The following is a 21,069-nucleotide window of genomic DNA, read 5'->3' as shown; positions in this document are numbered from 1 at the left end:
TCACTCTTAGAGGAATGTCTGCCCTAATGGCTGCCTGCTGCGAGAGAGAGGGAGACTGCTGGGGAGAGCGCTATTGTCTATTGAAAGAGAAAGTGGCTGGCCAGTCAAATCAACTTTTTTCATTCCCACTTCAGACAATTCCAGCTGCAGACTTTGTGGCTTTGACATTTGCCAGCTTTCCCCCCCCATCCCCCCATCTGCCCCACCCCCATGACCTGATTAAAAATTGTGTAGAATTCATAAGCTTATCCACTGTTTTGGTCGCTTCCTGGTAAAGGTACTTATTGCCCAAAAGGTTGAAATAAAAAAACAAAAAAACCATAAAGGTACAATGAATATTCAAGGATTTTTCGGGGACTCCTGAGTCTAATAGCAGAGGACTCCTAAATCAGAGAACAATATGTATCTGCTGCCCAGACAGGGGATCTGACTTAAGATGACAGATATCTAGATATTTCAGCATAATTTGGTTCCTGCCTAATGAACCACCCAAAGTTAATCTCCAGAATTCTCATTAAAAAGAAAAAAGAAAAAATGTTTTTTTGTTTTCTGCCTTACAAGATAGGTGTATATCCTTTGGCCCACAAGACAAATCTGTGAAAAAACAATCCCATCCATCCATTCCATCCATCCATCCATCCATCCATCCACCCATCCATCCATCCATCCATCCATCCATCCATATCTTCCCTGAGCTAATACTCTACACCAACAGGGCATTATAGCTTTTGAATGAACACGTGGGAAGTTGAAACTCCAAAATAATGTTGAGGTCAGCCAAAACCTAACCTTCCTTTCATTTCCATTTAACTTAGGCCACAGAAGCATGATTACATTAGTCACCTCTTTAGCTTTCTTCTCTGTTACATTATTAATGACAGATTGCTACCAATTTTGAAAATTTCAAAATTTGGAGGCATCCAAGAATATTTTTGGAATGTGCTGCACGTAACCCTGAACCACATCACTAGCAGACATCACTATTTAAACTGTTACTAACCTATAGGCTTTGCAATTTTTTCCATTTCCACTCTTACAGCATGTTTAGCTTTACACCACAGCTTGACAAAATATTTTGAACAATCTGAAAACTTGCTTTTTGACTGATGAAGTTTGCGTGCTTATTCATTGGTCTACTGCAGATCAGTGGTGGTATTCTACTGGTTTGGCCTGGTTCAGCCAACTGGTAGCTCCGAAGAGCATCTGTGAGCGAACTGCTTTGCTTCGATGATCAGCTGCTGGGCCTTCCCCGCCTCTATCCTGACCTTTATTTCCTGCTTTTCAACTTCAGCTGCTTTGCGCGGCACAGCAGATTGCCGCGCGTCAGCTGTTTTACACACAGGGCTTGCAGCAGAAGGTGAGTTGCAAACACTGCGCATGCCCAAAGCACGTGCTTGGCGCGCGCTCACACCGAACCAGTAGGAAAACTTTTTGAAACCCACCACTGCTGCAGATGGTGCATCAGGGTTCCCCCTCCTTCCTCTTATAACTGCTACTTGATGTGAAACAATTTGGAAACTTGGTCTTCTGCAAGCTCCTTTCATTATAACAAGCCATGGAAGCGCAGGTAGCTCTCAACTAACCATCGTTTGTTTAGTGACCATTCAAAGTTACAACAGCACTGAAAAAAAGTGACTTACAACTGCACTTTGCACTTGCAGCACCCCTGGCATGAATTTACAATGCTTGCAGCATTCTATGGTCCTGTGACCGCCATTTGCAAACTTCCCAGGGAGCTTCTGACAAGCAAAATCCATGGGAGAAGCTGGGTCTGTTTAAGGATCAAGGGATTCACTTAACAATTGCAGTGATTCACTTAACAACCATCTTGCTTAGCAATGGAAATTTTAATCCTAAATGTGATCATAAGTCGAGGGCTATTTAATTAAATAATGTAATTAAATTAATTACAATTACAGTATATTATGCCCATCTCATAGTTAGAGGCAACTCTGGGTGACTACCAGTATTATAGTATTTTATACAGGTAGCATTAATAGGTAGTATTATATCTCAAGCAGTTTCATTCTCCTTTATTTCTCCCTGGTCGTGATAAATTTTATTTATTTATTTATGTATTGAATTTATATTGCTGCCTATTCACCCATGGGGATTCAAGGCGGCTTACAGAATATAAAGCCATATAAGTACACTTAATTCACTCTTTTCCTTGTCTGCATCCATTTGCATTGTATATGTCCAGAGGGAATGATGTTTTCTATCATTATATGGATAGAGGTAGGTACATCTTTGTCTCTTGTATTTTCCTAACTGTGCTTTGATTAGAGAACAGCATGCAAAGTTCAGGACAGAGTAACTACCTGTATTGAAGAGAAACCACATTTCAGCTCACGTAGTGATTTGAGAAGTGTGATTTTTTTTTTTTAAAAAAAGAGTGCTTTAAAATGAAACCAAATGAATTTATTTCCTATTTTTACTCCAGAGGACTCCTCATGACACTGTCAGCAGAGAAGTCTTCTACATGGCAAAATCCCATATGTGCTCAGAATGAATTTTATTGGCCCCAAACAAGGTATAAACATTGTATTGGTAAGCAATCTTTTTTACTTTAAGAGCTAAATCTAGGGCCAGGATAGGAATCAGAGTTGCTTCACGGTTGAGTAAGGGGATTTGCGCATGCACCCACACCTATGAAAATTCCTCTTTTTCTCTCTGAGATATGTTACTGCCCCAATCTCAAGAGTGTTCAAGATCTCAGGTTTCCTGGTGCCAAGGGGAATGGCGATGCAGCACTCCTACCATGTGTCACCTGGAGAAAGCATGGCTGTCTCATGTGGGTTAGTATGGTTTAGTATGACTGCCACAGTATCTATACGGTCAACTTGCCCATATTAATTTATTTATTAAATTATACAGTTGTCTAGCTCAAATAAATGACTCTGGGCAGCTAACAATTCAAAATAGAATAAAAATAATAAGCAAAAAACTATATGCTGTAATTGTAAACCTGCATTTATGGAAAACAATAAACTTTCACTGATGACCTTTTTCAAAAAGGAGTAACTAAAACTTTTTTTTACACCAGAGACCAGTTGAACTGGAGAAAAAGAAAAGGTAGAAAAAAGAGGAAAAGGCTACCTTTTCTCATTGCCATTAGCAATAGAAAAAACAGCAATGTCATGTTTCTTTGATGTTGTGCTAGCCATTCAAGAACTGTCTTGGCTTTAGGATGTCAGTAGGCCTTCTTAGTAGACAGAATTGTGGTCTGATTTAGTTCTGTATTTTTTTTCTGATAGGCATCTGTGTTAGTCACTGCTGCTATTTGTGGGGCTATGTTATTCCTGATAGTTAAAAAAAAATATAGAGGATTAAAGTCCATATCCTTGTGGCAAACTATGAAAGCATCCAAGGTCTTCCAGACTATTTAGACAATCACTACCCTTAACTCTTAGGAGCCTGGTCAATTTTAGAGAATCTTCAATAAAAACATCTGGATGGAAATAGTTTGAGGGGAAACTGTCATATTGGCTGCATTCGCAAATAACAGGTTTTAATTACCTGTTTTCCATTTCTTTTACTGTTCCAGTCTGATCAATTTTTGTTTTCATTTCCTTTTCTCCAAGACGATGCCCATTATTTAAATTGCACCATTAAGGAACTACTTTTCATCAACGAACAAAGGGAAAACAAAGATTTTTAAAACACATTTCAGTACAGAGCTGCCATTGCTAAGAAGCTTTTATCGAGCACTTTGCCTCCTAGCAGTTCACATATTAGGGTCACAAGATAAGAACTGTTTCCCAGATACAATTCACTTACTTTGTACTTCACCTCTAATGGGCAGTTTGGAAAAGAGCATTCTCCAACATGTATTTAAAATGATCCATTTGAAAGATAAGTAAATTGTAGCCGCTCATTAAACCCAGCACTTCATGCCACACTGCAAACATATATTTAACTAAGAAAAGAACAGTACTGGGACCTCTCTGTTTTCCTCTTTTCTCCAAGATCCTGAAATGTTGTGATTCATAATAATTTCCAAAAGCATTTGAAATTACAGACCAAACAAAATTGCTAAATGCTGCAAGGATCCAAGATCTCAATGCTTTTTCAAATGGAGTAAGCACTTTCCAGACCAGCCGACAGGCCTTGTATCTGGATTGCTTTGATCAATAGGTTTATCTGATTGCTGCACTTGAGGGTGGGGGGGGGAATGTTCTGAAGAGTGTCCTATACATTTTTAAGCAAAGGAAATACAGCAGGCTGCATGCAATGGTGTGGCCGCCTAAGGACCACAAGGAGCTTTACAGCTAAGGTTGAGTGTAAATTTATTTATGACTTACAAGGAAAACCCAACCAGTTAAATGTGGTGTTCTACCATTAGCGTTTGTATAAAATTGCAGCCTAGCTTGGGGTTATCTATATACATTGGGCCATGTCGCCTAGAAATTTCAAGAGATCAGTCTAAGGGATAGTTTCATATGTGTTATTGCTCATCAAGAATTCAAAGGGATATTGTATACATCAATTATATTCAGAAGTGAGGTAGGTAATAATCTACTGGAGTTGACAAGATTGCAATATATCCCTGCTTCTGTATCAAAACAACAATCTATTCAGGAGATATTAGCAGGCCAAAGCATTTATTTCTATTACTTAGATTCACTTCCTGATCAGATTGTAATTAAAGAAATAGGGGCTGATTTGCTTTCCTGGTAACTTTAGTCTGCACAGCAGCTGTTAGATGAATGTCTAAATGACTGCACTCTCAGACATCATATATATCTTGACTAGTCCATAAGTATGATTTTGTTATAAAAAAACAGATTGTTGGCTACTGTCATAATTTTTTATGACACAATAAATCAGTAGAATAGCTTTCAATGTTCCTTTCCTTTCCTTAATTATTTTTGGATTAGAATGAGTTTGATTAAGAAGACTTGTGGTTCTCCAGTCTTTCTTTTAAAAAATGCTAAACATAAGGGAACATATTCTGGAGGTATCTCTTTCTTACAAGCAATTGTGCAGATAAACAAGATTAGATTTTGATTTACTAGTCTTATGAAGAATAGAATGGGAAAGGATTGATCTGTACAGTATTTGGGAATAAGTACCATAGTCTTACATAGAAATATTCAACATGAAACTGTAACAACCAGTATATGTGTTCAGCAGGTTCCTGTTCTGACCTAGGCTTCACAAAATCACAAAATAGACTCCTTGTCCCAACAAGTCCCCTTTTCATTAGACTAAAGTGAATTCCTATCATTCACACCCAGCAAAGTCTCAGCAAACAGTCTTTCAAGGGTAAATTGCAACCACAGACCTTATCAGGCTTGGAGAGTTGCCAGACTGATAACTTCTAAGAACAACGCTGTACAAGAAAATACAAGGAGTCTCTGAGAGTCACAAACAAATCTTCACATTAATTGAATGAACTAATTGTCTCCTACAAACATCACTCCTATTTCTATTTATTCCCTAGGGGAGGGGCCATTCACCACCCATTTGTGTCTTTACTCCCAAGTTGACCCTTGTTCCTTAACTGTTCCCTTCTTCTGCCAGCTCTGTGCATGTGCACATCACGAACAGGTTCCAGCTGTTCTTCTGCCCCACTGATCTCTGACTCCAAAGGCAGCTGATAACTGTCGGATGGCCCTGGCCCCATCTCTGCCTCTGATGCAGAGCACTCACCAGAGCCTTCCCCAGACTCAAGGACTGTCCCATGCTCCTCCCCAACCTCCTCATTGTCTGAGTCTTCCACCAGCTCTGCTGGCCACTGGGGGCCCACAACAATTCCCTTCAGACTTGAAAATTCTCAGAAAAGAAAAAAGAATGCTTTGATGAGCAGCATCTTATTTTTAAATGTAGATATATGTTAGCCCAACTTGCTACTGCATTCATCACTTTCCACTCTTTGTGTAGTCATTAAAGTTCCCCTCAATCATTATTTGAGGCTGTGAGATGCAGGTCTACACCCCACCCCAAGGTTTAGCAATAATTTCACTAACCCCAGTGAATAAATCAATGGGTTTATGCTCATGTAAGACTGATTCAGAAGTTGTGATAAAACCTCCCTTGCCCTGTTCTCACTTTACTATAGCTTTATTATATATTTATTACTTTATTGATTCATCTATTTAAAGTTGACTGACTACAATCAGGCTTATGGAGAACTGGCGCAATCTCCTTGCTTTAATCTGACTTTCTGATAGAATCACATAACCAAACCTGTTTGAATCTCATGCTGATGTCACATTTCTATTTGTTCTATTAATTGAAAATGTACTACTACATGATCTTTGACCAGCTAGGATCAACTTAAGAAAAAAATTTGCACAAGTACACATGCACACATACATAGACCCAAATGATTCTGTTCTACCTATTAGATACAGAAGCTTCTTGAATATGAAAAAAAACACCCTTACAGAGTATTTAGGATAGAAATGTGTGTGAGAGAGGAGGGAATCTTATTTGTGTTTTTCATAAATAAAATATTTTCATTCTCCATTTGTTTATGGTTGGTAATTTGATATAGATCTCCAATTGAGTAGTACATTTCCAGTGGAGGAATGCCTCTCAACATTTCTAATTCCTCTCACTACAACTGGAATCTCACTAATATACTCTTACTTAAACAGAGAACAGCTTGTAATAAACTGCGCTGAATTTTAAAGGGACTCTTTCTTTCTCCATGTAGAGGCCCCACAGCTAATTATTTTCAGTTGGACAGACTGTTTTCATGAATTCTCCTTAGTCTGTTGTATACTTAAGATAATAGTTATTTCGGCCCTGCTATAATGATTAAGGCAGCCACACTGAGTGATCATAGCAAGTAAATGATTCCTATGATGAAAGAATAGTAGATGATGACATTAACTCTTATTGGCTTTGATGCTTATTAAAGAAAATCTCTGTAGCAGGAGCAGCAGCTCCACCTGTGCTGGAGGGCTAGAGCATTACTGGCAGTATTTAAAAGCCCATCATCCTCTGGACATATTTATTCAGCTTTGCTTAGTAATCCAAATTGACCTGACTAATTGCCTTGACTTTTTAAAGGCCAGCAATAATTTGTGTCTTAGAACACAATGAACATAGAAAAACTTTAGGTCACAAATTGTAATAGCAACTGCTATTAGAATGCTAGAATGCTGGTAAACTGCTTTAGCCCAATTCTTTTTGTTGCTGCAACTTATTCCCATCTGAAGGCACTTAGTGGTATACTTAAATTTCTTAATAAGATAATTAGGCTCTAAAACAAAATTTGGGTTAAGTGGTATCATAATGAAGTAAGTGTATCATATCTTATCTTCAAGCATGTTAGCATGGCAGCTCACAATAAAGCATGTACAATGTTGTAAATATATAAAAATGAGTTTTAAACTACAATACACACACACAAATGAGCCAGAATCACTAGAGTTAAAAAGTTCAACAAACAATTAAATAAGTCCACTTGGCTCCAGAAAATGAACACTCCTTATAGAGTGTTTCAAAGTTGGAGTGTTATTACTGAAAACCCTCTCTCTCCAAAAATGATCCATTGCACTGTGGATAGTGAAGAAAAAGGAAGAGTTTAGACAGGTGACCTTTACACATTTTGATCCAAAGCTGGGAAAGTCAAGGGCAGTTGTTTTAGGACAGCTGGAGTATTATTACTGAAAAGACCCTCTCTCCAGAAATGATACATGGAGGGAATCAGTTAAGCCTCTATGCAATTACTGGTGTTACTTTTCAGTCCCCAAATTGAAATGAACCTGGATAAAGCAGAAGTTTTAATGTAGCAAAAAATATTATATTGGGCTAGACCATTTTGCACGTTCATATCAAATTAATGAAAGTGAGCAAAGATATTTCCATAGATTTTTCTTCTTCTCATTTCTTCTTAGCTGAAACATCATTGACAAACTGATGTCTTCATAGTTATATGTATTATGGTAATTTCATAATAAAATCCATTCAGTTCAAGAACCTAGACTAGGTGCCTGACTCATCCTCAAAGACAGGTTATAATATTTTCCTTGTGTAAATTACAATTACCTGTTCAGAAAAGCAGATATAATTTTCTACATTTTGTTTATTGTTGGATATTTATTCTAGCTTCAGCTTTCTTTGGAACTTTAACATTCAGATTCTCTTTGGGCTCATCTTGAGAGTTATTCCTTAATTCTATTAAAATCCTGACATGTATCAGTGGAAAACCTGCATTGAAGGGTAATTCCAGTTAGAAAGTACAATCTAAATAATTCTTAAAAAGTAAATTTGGCCTCTCGAATATTATGATGGGATTGGTCAGTTCCAAACAAGCCATTTAAAAGCTTTTCAGCATTAAACAAAAGTTTGATTTACCACCGAGTGCTTAACTTAAATACTTATGATTTCATTGCAATTGTTGCTTTTGAAGTACTGCAACAATTAGAAGTTCTGGAGAAATTACTGTAATAACCTTCTTTGAAGAACACTGATTAAATGTGCTATTTATGCAATTTTTAGAATAGGAAGCTTGAGTGTTCTATCCTAGTACATCAATAGAACGTTGAATATATGATCATACAAAATGTATTTTATTTTATTTTATTAAATAATTACATTAATTTAATTTGGTATATACCTAACACTGGGAATATGGGAGGCAGTAGCTCAATGGCTAAGATGCTAAGTTTGTCAATCAGAAAGATCAGCAGTTTGGCGGTTCAAATCCCTAGCACTGCGTAACGGAGTGATCTCCCATTACTTGTCCCAGCTTCTGCCAACCTAGAAGTTTGAAAGCATGTAAAAATGCAAGCAGAAAAATAGGGACTACTTTGGTGGGAAGGTAACAGCGTTCCATGTGCCTTTGGCATTTAATCATGCCGGCCACATGACCATGGAGACATCTTCGGACAGCGCTGGCCCTTCGGCTTTGTAATGAAGATGAGCACCGCGTCCTAGAGCCAGAAACTACTAGCGTGTATGTGCAAGGGGAACCTTTACCTTTACCTTTAACACTGGGAATATACAGAGCATATGTGTCTTTAAAATACAGAAATTATCCAGAATCCTATGAACTATCTTCCTCATGTCAGTCCTAAATACAATGGTAATTATACAAGAGGAAACAATACAAGATAGTGTTCCAACTTCTGGGTTACACTTCCAAAAAGAAATTAATATTAAATTAAATTAAAAAGAAATTAAATTAATTAAGTTAATATCACTTCATATATATTTCTCTCCTCAGAGTAGATTCAAGAAGGTTTGACTACCATCACGTTCTCCTTGGAAATGTAAAAGAGGTAAAAGTTTTACCAAATGACTATAGATCTCCCATGAAGAAGGTATAAAGGTAACAATGTCTATTGCCTCCTGTAAATCAGTGGCCTGATGCTTCAGAATACTGGCATATAATTTAGTCATAATATGCAATAGCCAGGGACAGATTTAGCTGCTCTGCGATTGTCTAGCCTACTTCTAAGACTTGGGGTGAGTCTGAGAGCCACATTTGATATTTATATATTACAAGTGAGCAGAGTTCAGCTCAAAGCAAAAAGTGGACAAAGCCCAGACAAACAGCTCTTTTAATTCTTTTTTTTTTCCTTCAAAAGATGATGAAATGGTTGATTCTTTTTTTACAAACTCTAGGTTTCAATTGAACTGAATGTTAAGACCACAAACAGTCAAATGTTGTGGAAGGCACTCCACTGAATACTAGTGGCAAATTGGTAAATTTTGGCAGTGATTACAAAAGAGAGCCTGCTAAGAATATAGAAATTGACATGTGGGAATTTGGAATAATCAGGATAGACAATTTGTACTAATATTAATTATTAGGTTAACAGTTTTAATATGTAACCACATTGTTCGCACAACAGTATGTTTGCAGAAGAAAGAAAAATGTAAAAAAATGTATTGCAAAAAAGAGAGAGAGAGAGAGAGAGAGATCCTTCTGGTGACAAAAGATATTGAGGTGGGACTACTTACATCAGTCTAAGCCTATGGCAAACAGTTAATCTTATGGTAGCAAATTATGTCTTTTAATCAATATGTAGTGATAGGTTTAATGATTTGCCTTGAATCTATTTGCCAAATAGAACTGAAGGAGCTTTTTGGATGAGATGTTAAACATTTTCAAGGGGAAAAAACAAGAAAGTCCAGTTACCTTTTGAAAAGCAGCTTTGGGACAACCATGACCTGGATGATTGAGAATCTCCATAGATACTCACCAAATAATTAATTGGTGATGTCCAGTTTTAGTTTTTTTATGTAGGAAGGGGAAAACCCCTCTTGGTTTCCTCTTCTTCCACAGCAGGCATAATTTTCTAAATTTTTTATCAAGCCCTTTAATCCGGGGTTGCTTTTATCATGAAAAAAATGGGCTGCCATTCTAAACACTCTTTCCAGGAAGAAAGTGCCAATGAACATAAGAGAATGTATTGCTGAATGAATATTTATAAACCTTTATTCGAAAATAACAGGAGCAATCCCAAAGCTGCAAATGCTTCTTTTTCATAATTCTGTTTCAGAAATGGTTAGAAATAATTAGCTCTTCATTTAACATCAAATGTTACTAAGGGACAGTTTTTTATCCAGTCCAATTTTTTTAAAAGGAAGCTTGTAATAGCTAACTTACCACTGGTGTTAAATTTCAGAACCATAAAATATATAGGAATATATATTTTACACAATCCTGCATCAGATAGGAATGCTTCTAGTGTTCAATAACCTTAAATATTTTAGTTAGACTAAGCATTAAAAAAAAGGCAGAGCAAAAAATAAATTAATGACACATTTGGCACTCAGTTTTAAACCATCTGTTCCCCTACAGTCAGTTATGTGGATCCATTGGGGGAAGAACATAGAGGGACTCCTTGAAGCTAAGCTCCAATTTTCATCAATGAGCTGTTAAATTAGTCTTCCTGCTTCACAGGGCTTGTTTTATTCAATCTTCCTTTATTAAGAACACAGGTTTGATTCTGTAAAGAACAAATTCTCCTAAGATCTTAAAAGGAAAAATGATTGTAAGCATGCTTTTATTAGGCCTGCCTTACGGAATAACCAATACAGCATGTTGCTATTATGGATCATCTGAGTTGGAATGACAGAAAAAGAATTTAGAGAGGGCTGGCGGGGAAAAAGGAAAACAATGGGGAAGGGAAGCAGAATACAGACAGCTAATACTGACAGCTGATAACCCACAAGGCCAGATCTGATCAGCTGTAGCTAGGTTTCCTGCTGAGATTGAATTAATGAAAGTCTATCTTTATTTTGGCTTCCTGACTAAGAAAAAAAAATGGAGGGTCAGAGCAAAAGCATGTCTATATTGGAAAGGTAAACAACTTTCATACCTGTTTACCCCTCGAGGCCCAGCTGTAACTAAGGAATTCTGGGGATTGTAGTTTTTAGGCAGAGTCAGCAGGAAAAGTATATTGATTTTTTTCCCCTATCCAAACCTACTATTTGGAGATATTTTTGTTCCACTTTCTGATGGAAGCCATGACCACTACACTGATTCAAACATGTTTACATTTATAATACTAGTGTACTTTTGGAGACACGGTTTAATTACTTGGTGGGGTGTGCTATAAAGATGACTTCACCGATCTTACTGTTACAAAAATAAATTAAAATACTTGACCTTCAGCAAGGAAACTTGTATATTGGAACTATGCCAGAGGTGGTATTCAGCAGGTTCTGACCAGTTCTGGAGAACCGGTAGTGGAAATTTTAAGTAGTTTGGAGAACCAGCAAATACTACTTCTGACTGGAGATTTTACAGTATCTTTCCCCTGCCATGCCCACCAAGCCACACCCACAGAACCAGTAGTAAAAAAAATTGAATCCCACCACTGAGTTACTATGCCTCCTTGCATCAATGGAACAAAGTTTTGCTCCTTGATGTAGTGACTTGTAGGGTTGTTGTTGGTTTTAAATCATGATTCTTGAAAAGGGGTACAGAAATTTATACTTCATCTTTCTTGCAAGCTTCTAAAGGAACAGTTGTATTTGTCCATTCCATCAGAAAACAGATAGCCAAAACTCCTTAAATCAGTGTTTCTCAACCTCAGTGACTTTAAGATGCACAGACTTCAACTCCCAGAATTCCCCAGCCAACATGCTGAGTGGGGGAATTCTGGGAGTTGAAGTTCATGTGTCTTAAATTCACCAAGGCTGAGAAATATTGTTTTAAAGTCTGGCATAATTAATTTTATGTCATTTTATTCTATTTTACATATTTATGTATTAAATTATTGTATTTTATCCTATAGCTATTGTATCCTACCCTACTCTCATTTTAAATTGTTTGTTTAGAATTTTATTGGTAACGTGTTTGAACAACTTTCATAAACTTTCATAAGTCCCAGTCAATGCCATCAAGGTAAGTTTCAGAAAAAAATCCCCTTATTGTCAAGCAAAGCAAGCAAGCATGAAAGATGGCAAGAAGTTTTTTTAAATTGCCAGCTCTCCACTTCCATAGATCTGATCCTTGAGATTGGAGAATTATTGACTTTCCCAAGTCATTCCCATCAATCAAGTACTACAACACCTAACTTCTTGTAAGGATAAGTGTTTTAAAATATATCCAGTGGTCTCTTGGAAGTCATATGAACATATGTAAACATCTTGAGATGTTCTCCACATACCAGGCTTATAGGAAGGTTGGTGGAGCTAGGATTGGAGGATGCAAAGAGAAGAAAAGTCTGGGACAACAGAAGGGGATTATTAAGTAATTCTTAATAACACCCCCCATAAGTGCTCACCTGATCCACAGAGATAGGAATGGGATTTATTTCTTTAATGTTTTCAGTGATTAGAAACAGTATCTGATGTATGGCAGCTTTTAACTAGATGGCAAGAAAAAATGGGGAGAAGTGGCATTTTAATGAAAAATTCACTGAATTCTGCTGCTTCTCCTTCATTTCTCATTTGTAACCCTATCTTTCACCAATTCTTTTCTTCAATTTTTGTAGCCTATGAGCTCTTTAGGTGAAAAATAAAGAAAATGTGGATCTCCAGATTTATTGAACTTCATGTTCCATCACTTCTTGCCAAGCATGGCAAATTATGAGTGCTGATGGATATCACAGTCTAATAATTTTTGGAGGGCTGTACACGATCTATCCATTATCTCTGTGGGCTGAGGAGCAAAGACACTGAACTAATTGGGAAGAAACAAAGGATAACTGGAAGATGGTATCTATTTCTGAAAAGTGTACTGATCAGGAGCTAGGTTTTAACATTTTATACTGATAAAGTACCTTACATATTTGGTTTGGGTTAGTTGATATAAAGTATCTTATTCCAGTGATCTCTTCTTCTGAAGAACATTATATTATAGACAATCCTTTGGTAAAATACCAAGAATGAAGGTAGGAACTTAGAAGAGATATTCAGCTTCAGCAAGAAATCTTCAGATGTACAAAACATCAGTAGAAGGGTATTTTTCAGGAGAATTCCCACGATGATACAAAACCAAGGTAGAGCAGTCTTTCCCAAACAAATGTCTTACGGAAAATCTCCCAATCCTGTTCAGATGCTCAGTGTTTCTATTGCAATTACTCATGCCTTTTTATATAATCCTATCAACTTCTTGAAATTTGTCAGATATTTCTCACTAAGGAATCTATTTTTGCTGCGTGTTTCATTATAGTCTGTCATTAAACACAAATAATGAGACCACTGTAAAGACATTATACAGATATACTGCTCAAAACCCCCAATATTGTTTTCTAGGACTGTGTAATTTTTCCCTTAAAAGACTTGCTTCGGAACATGCAAGAATACAATTAAAACACTTTTTCTTAATTATAAGAAAGCAATCACATATTTCCCCAGGTTTCTGCTAATATTTTGGCAGCTATTCCCAGCCATTTTTACATGCAAGTGCATGCACCATCACTTCATAAGGATTTGCATAGATTTACTGGTTTCTATAATCACTATTAATTATATTTGTTCACCATCGAAATTTCCCAGGACTCCCAGACATTCACAATAGAACAAAACATCTGTAATTTTAAAAAGTAATTTTAAGGGACACAGACAATAAAACAAAGCAACAACAAAAGAATGCCCAAAGAGTGTTACATCACATTAATTCCCAACCTTTGAAATAGCTTTATCTTAACTTGTTTCCAGGAGGCTACCACAGAACAGGCTAATCAAGTTTCTAGCAGGAGATTGTGTCAAAGTATTGGTGCCATAACTGGGAGGCCACATCATCACGCCTCAGTCCTCACTTCACAATCACCAGTAGCCTCTCTTATGATGAATATATCTGACAATTTGATCCTGGTTAGAAAAAGGTGATTCTGAAGATACTTAGGGCATAAAAAACTTTATAGATTACAATCAGCATTTTGAGTTGTATCTAGAAACATATCAACACAAAAGCAGCAATATAATATGTTCTTGACAATGGGTGTCGGCTAGCAGGTGGGCTGCTGCATTCTGAACTAGTAGTGGGTCTTCAGAGGTAGCCCAATGCAATTGTCCAACTAAATAGTAATGAGCATGTGAGCCACTGTAGTAAAGTCTTCCTACTCCTTGTATAGAGTACTTTTGATTCCAACAGTTTCCAAAAAGTGTGACAAGATTTCAACAAGTATTTCTGGCCAGACCTGGGGAGGGGTTGGTTAGGTAATCCCCCAAGTTAGGAATAAATGTGTTCTTATTGCTAATGGAAGTAGCATTTATCACCAGCAACTTGAAATCAAGGTCCTCAGTAACCTGACTACCAATCCCTGGAAGCAGAGATTGACACCAAGTTGTCATCTCTTTTCTCCTGGAAAACCTGTGCCCCCTGCCACATCTCTTCCAATTTATCTCCACTGGGTTTCTTGTGCTTCCATCATCTAAAGTTCTAAACCATAATTACAATCTTTCTCACCTCTCTATCAACAACAACTTAGTCCCCAAACTGAAATGCTACCAGCCATTCCCATCCACTTAAAGTCTGATATTCCTGCCATTAGAAAGGCCAAGCTAATCTATCAGAATCTATTAAGTACACTACACATGCCAATACCTTTCACCTCAACTTGAGGTGGATGGTAGTATTACTCTTACTCCACCCAATTTTTCAATAAATACCAATCCAACTGCCCATTCTCCGAGAGTCTCTCTCTTACTGTGTCCTTATTTATAGGACACAAAGCCTCCCATATTCTCATTGTGGATTAAACCTCCTGACTCTCTACTTCCCACAAGGCAGTCATCTAATTCCAATCCACCTTGTCTGTAAGGAGGGCAATAATTCCAGTTTGAAATCCAACTCTCACTACTTGTGGTTTAGGAGACTTTTCTAGTCCAGTCACTAGCCCCCAAACCCTAGGTAGTCCTTTTTTCCTCACTTCAATCTTTTTGAACAATCTTCCATCCATCAATTATTACCATTTATAAAGACACATCAATGCATGTTCCTTATTGATCCTTGATCAATAAGTGACTGAGTGACTATGTGATGATCTTCCAAGCAGAACTCCAGTTTCAGAGTTCACTAATACATCATCTTAACACTGTTGATCTTTCAGAATTTCATTTTTGGGTTTTTTTCAAGTAGCTATGTCTCCCACAATGGATATTTGCCTCCATGTTATGGAGGTTAATGAAGATAAAGGCAAAATTTCCATCATTCCTTGAGTGATTTGTATTCCTCAATTGGCAAAAAGTCCAATGATCTAAGAGATTAAAAACTTTTCTTGGTTCAGAGACACCAATAATGCACGTAGGTCCTTAAACATCCAATATAAGACTAGAGAAAACTCTGCTAAATAAACAAAAAGTGATTTAAAGTGAGGCAGCACCCCAGTATCTCTTGGCTTCTTGAAGAGCAGGGGGCAGTATGTAGCCAAGAGGACCTTTGCAAAATCTATCTTGTGTGTATTTATCTTGAATAAATACATCAGATTAGGAAGTCTTACTCACAATCCCTGATGCCTTGGATTTTGCAATGTGTTTTACATGGGGCTGCATCTGGTCCAGAATGCAGAAACACAGGTATGCACATGTAATACCACAACTGTACTGTAGTTTGCAAACTACACTTGCTTCCCAGGTGCAATTCAAAGTGCAAATTACCATCTTAAAGCCCTTTATATCACAGAGCCAAATTATTTGAAAGATTGCCTGACTTCAGTTGAATCTGCCCATTCCATGAGATCCAATAAAGTAGGCATGGCCTAGCCCCCATCTATAAAAATAAGAGGAGTTTCTGGTGCTCTCTGAGCTGGATTGTTTTCTTGCAGATGTTTCATTACTCAAACTAGGTAACACAATCAATGCTAGTAAAGAGTGAGGTTTGCTCTCAGTTTATATTCTAGTGATGTGCCTTGTCAGTATTGGTGGGAATGGTCTTGGTGGTTTTTTGGTTGGGCTGTTTACTGTTAGCTTTTTGGCAGTTAAAGAACTCAGTTCTTTGGGGTATTGTTTACTTCTTGATTGTTGGTATAATGTTAATCAGGTTTACTCTATGTTCTTTTGGGTGTTGATTGCTGGTGGGAAGGCGTTTTGGTCTTTTTGTTGCCTTTTTTGGCTTGCTGATTGTCTTTTTTGCATAGTATATGTAGATATTGTTTATGTCTATGTGTCTATTTATGGCTAATTTGTCAGAGTGTCAGAAATGCCTTCTCAGTCACAATGTGAGTGATTCCCCAAGTTTCAGATAATCCAATTCTGTTGGCCTTGGCTCACAGACATTGTACCAGGGTGGTGAATCAGTCACCTATAGTGGATGGGAACTGAACAACTCTGGGCTAACCTCAACTACTTTTGCTATATGTGTGTATGTGTGTGTGCTTAAATTGTGCATTTTAAAATCTCATTGGTGGTGTTCTGATTTTAATCCTGTTAGCTACCCAGAGGGCAATGTGTGATTTGGACATTGATTAAGTAAATAGAGGTTATATTTTGAATGTCCCACATTATTTCAATTTTAGGATGTTGGAAGGCTTCCAAAGTGCTTTTGTAGAGCGAGTAACCACAATTCAGATTTCTACTTTGTTGCTGGTTTGGGAATAGTTGTTTGTTTATGGATAGTTTATACAGTATATACTTGACACGAGCATTTTATGTGATATATATTTGTCTGTTAACCTCTGGAAGTTGTAGCAGACAAGAACATTGGTTAAATGGTTCTGTTGTTGAAGTATAAAAGAGAAGCCTAAGTTTGAAGAAAATTCATCAGATATACAAAATAAACCAAAAACCAATTCTTTACTGTGACAAAATATTGTTTCTTTTCCAAACCCTGGCAATTTGGAACAGAATCTGTTAAACTTCAGTTTCCTTGTTTTGTTTTGAACTATTTCGGATCATGGGGAAAAATTGGAAATGTTTAAACATCTATTGCTATTTTTAGGCATTAATTTATAAACAACTTCAAGGCTATAACCATATAATTTATTTGTGAGTAAGTGCCATTGAATTCAGTGGGGTTTAAGATCCCTAAATTCACTTTAGGTTTCTTTAGCACAGGCTAGGATTATATGGTGAGAACACAGACTAGCATGTCCCCTCATCATATATGGTTCATTTATGGGACATAGCAATAACAAGCCTTTGCTGAAGGATAGCCAACAGTTCCCTAATGTTCCTTCCACTTCCTGCTTCTTCTTCCTTCCCTCCACCAGAATCCTAACTCCCACTAACTCATTGTCATAAACACAATAACAGTCATTATCCTATAATTGGGCACTATAGTCACACTTGGGCTAAATACGTCAGTGTGGGAAGGAAACTAGTAATGTTCATGATGATAGAATAACATATTATTTATTTCCCTATTGTCTCAGCCATGGGTAGTATCCCTTGTGAAACAGGCCTTTCATCAACCAATTTCATCTTTCCATGTGGCTCTCTAGTTGTGCCCACTCTTGTTCACAATCAGAAGCTGTCTGATTGCAAGGTTTGTCATCTGCTATTATTCGTGGTAAGATATCAGAAGAAGCAGGGAGAGAAAAAAAGATGAGAAAAGATCAGTTTCATAGCACTATTTTAATAGATTTCACATAATTGTGCTTCATCAAAGATTTATAGAATGTGCCAGAAGAAATTCATAGCCTTCTTGTCTAGCCAAATACTTTCATACTGATATTTTTTCCCCATTATGGAAGCTGGAGAGGAAACAAAATTCAGTAGCAACATATAATCTGCTTTCAAGAATGTACCTTTGACCAACAACATTTGCTTCGAAGGTCCTCAGCACCTTGCGAAACTGGAACTCTAACTGGAGTTTCTTGTTCCTGCTAACTATCTCAAGGAATTTTTGAAATAATGCAGAGCAAAACTGCTGCAATATTGGAAAAATAGTTTAATCTATTGAATGGCTTAAACTAGCGATAGGTAGGAATTCATACCTTTTCAACCAAATGTGGACAAGAATATCCTGTTGCAGTTTTTGAGATTTTCAAAATCTGCACGGCAGACTTTCTTTCCTTCAACCCTTCTTTCATACTGCATGAGATATTTTTGAATAATTATGTGATACACAGGAAATTAAAGTAGGGAAATTAGTATAACAAATAGAATAGATGTTTCCGTTTGAAAAGCTAAGTGCCACAGGGAGTTGTAATCCAATGATCAGGAGGATCAATCTACTTACAGGAGATTGATTTAGATCAGGGTTCTCAAAAGTATTCAGTGTCAATGCTTAAGGGTTGATGAGACTATCATTTATTGTTGTTCTATTATAAGTCATAGTGCTATTAGCTAAAGCAGTGTTTATTAAATTATTTTCATATAATAAAAGCTTGAGAATCAATGAATAATATGAAACTTCATGAAGAGGTTGATGATCTGAAGAGCTTGGGAATCCCTGAACTAGATGAGCCAAATGGTACTTTGATATATTCTATTAAACATTGGGAAATTTTCTCATCATTACCCACATTACAGGTAGTCTTCACTTAGCGACCGTAAGTGGGGCAAGAACTACTAAGCCACATTGTCATAAGGTGTAATGTCAAGTGACCTTTGCTTGCTTAGCAATGGAAATTCCAGCACTTCTGATTGCTGTTGTTAAGCAAATCACTGAGGTGGATTAAGTGCAACTTTATGTAGTCATTGAGTGTGACCTCCTCCAAGCTTTCCCACTCACTTTGGTTGTAGGAAGCAAGCAAAGATTTCAGCCTAGGTATTTGAAAGTATTTATTAGAATAGAATAGAATAGAATAGAATAGAATAGAATAGAATAGAATAGAATAGAATAGAATAGAATAGAATAGAATAGAATAGAATAGAATAGAATACTTTATTGGCCAAGTGTGGTTGGACACAAAAGGAATTTGTCTTGGTGCATATGCTCTCAATATACATAAAAGAAAAGATACATTCGTCAAGAGTCAAGAGTCATTCCTGGAATATTGTAAAATATATGCTTTACTTAAAAGGCCATGTCTTAATGTTAAACTTTAGCATTAAACCAAGAGAGGTAGCAGAATTTAGCTGATCTTTGACTCTAAAAACTAATCACGGTCAGACCTGGTCAGTACTTGAATGGAACATCACCAGGAAACACCAGGGGAATAAGTTGATTGGAAAGAGAAAAAAAACAATGGCAAGACTTTTCTATTTTGTTTCCAAAACAATTACCTGGATATAACCTTTGAGGTCACTTGGAAGTTTTGACTCTATTCTTTATTAATAGTGGCATTTTATGGCAGTACAGAATATGGGAGCCACAGAAACTGCTATTCTACTGAAGCAGAACCTTTTTGCTGGCTAAAAGCTTTCCAGTATTTCATCACGGCAGAGGGCAGCTCAGCAAAGAAAGATTTATCAGATCATATCCAAAGAATGAACGTGCAAGGAAAATTAAAAACACATAAAATAAACTCCCTGGCTCAGACCTCCTTATTGCAACCACCAAGCTTCATATGAAAAACAATAATTGTAAGGCTACTTCAATGTTACAGTGTCCTATAGCATATAACTTTCCCCTGAATTCACTTTTCCTTGCATTATTGATAAACATCAGTCAGAAAGAGGGTCCATAGGTTAAATCTATATTGCTTTGAATTTCCCTTCTGTGACTAAGATCAGACGCCATTAACACATCTTGAACTGATTTAAGGCCCCGGGGTGTTACTTAGTGCCATTCAAAACACAGCAAGCCATTTTCCATGTGCTGAGGCCACTAGGGCTCGTTAGAATGGCATTTTTAATAAAAGTGGAGTAGAGCTACAACTGTTTGCAGTTCTGCTCCCCAGATCAGCCACTATGTGCATCTTTCTGCTCTGCCCCCATTCACAGACCCTCCAGACTTTTGACTATAGGGACAAATTCATATTAGATGTAATTCTACTGAAACTAATACTGCCCCAACCAATATGTGTTAAGGTTATTGCCATCTGAAGTTGCGATACAAGTGTATATGTGCCCACAAGTGGAAGGAACCATGGCACAAAACAAGACAAAACGTATTAAATGAAAGAAGAACTATCTGGCTTGGATTTCTTTCCTAAATAAAGTCTGATCCCTGTAATGTTCACAAAGAGTTAAATTTCATTGAACCCTACTTTATTATTAAGAGTTAGGAGAAGATTAAAATTAGAATTATTGGACACATACACTAATTCCCAGTTAAGTGGTGAAATATATATTTTCTGCAGAAGATTAATTTAGATCACAACGGTAGTTTGTGATCTAATCATAATTTTAATTTGTTATTACTGTGCATAATACCTTAAAATTAGTTATGCATATCACGACTTATTTCTCTGTTTTTTTTTTCATGCACTTTTTGTATTTTTCTCAGTCCATGTCATATGAAGGAAGAAACATAATCAGAATTTCAATAAACTCTCCATTGATGAACAGAGTCAGTTTGGTGTAGTGATTAAGGTGCTGGCCTAGAAACCAGGAGTCTGTGAGTTCCAATCTGGCCTTAGGCATGAAAACCTGCTTAGTGAACTCATGAGCCACAGTGGTGCAGTGGTTAGAGTACTGCAGGCTACTTCTGCTGACTGCTGGCTGCCTGCAATTTGGCAGTTCAAATCTCACCAGGCTCAAGGTTGACTCAGCCTTCCATCCTTCCAAGGTGGATAAAATGAGGACTCAGATTGTTGGGGGAAATATGCTGACTCTGTAAACCACTTAGAGAAGGCTGTAAAAAGCACTGTAAAGCAGCAT

Source organism: Notechis scutatus, chromosome 2 (genome assembly GCF_049901735.1).
Source record: "Notechis scutatus isolate UNSWTSFEM ecotype Mainland chromosome 2, rNotScu1.2, whole genome shotgun sequence".
NCBI classification, from domain to species: domain Eukaryota; kingdom Metazoa; phylum Chordata; class Lepidosauria; order Squamata; family Elapidae; genus Notechis; species Notechis scutatus.
Note: the sequence above shows the minus strand (reverse complement) of the source record.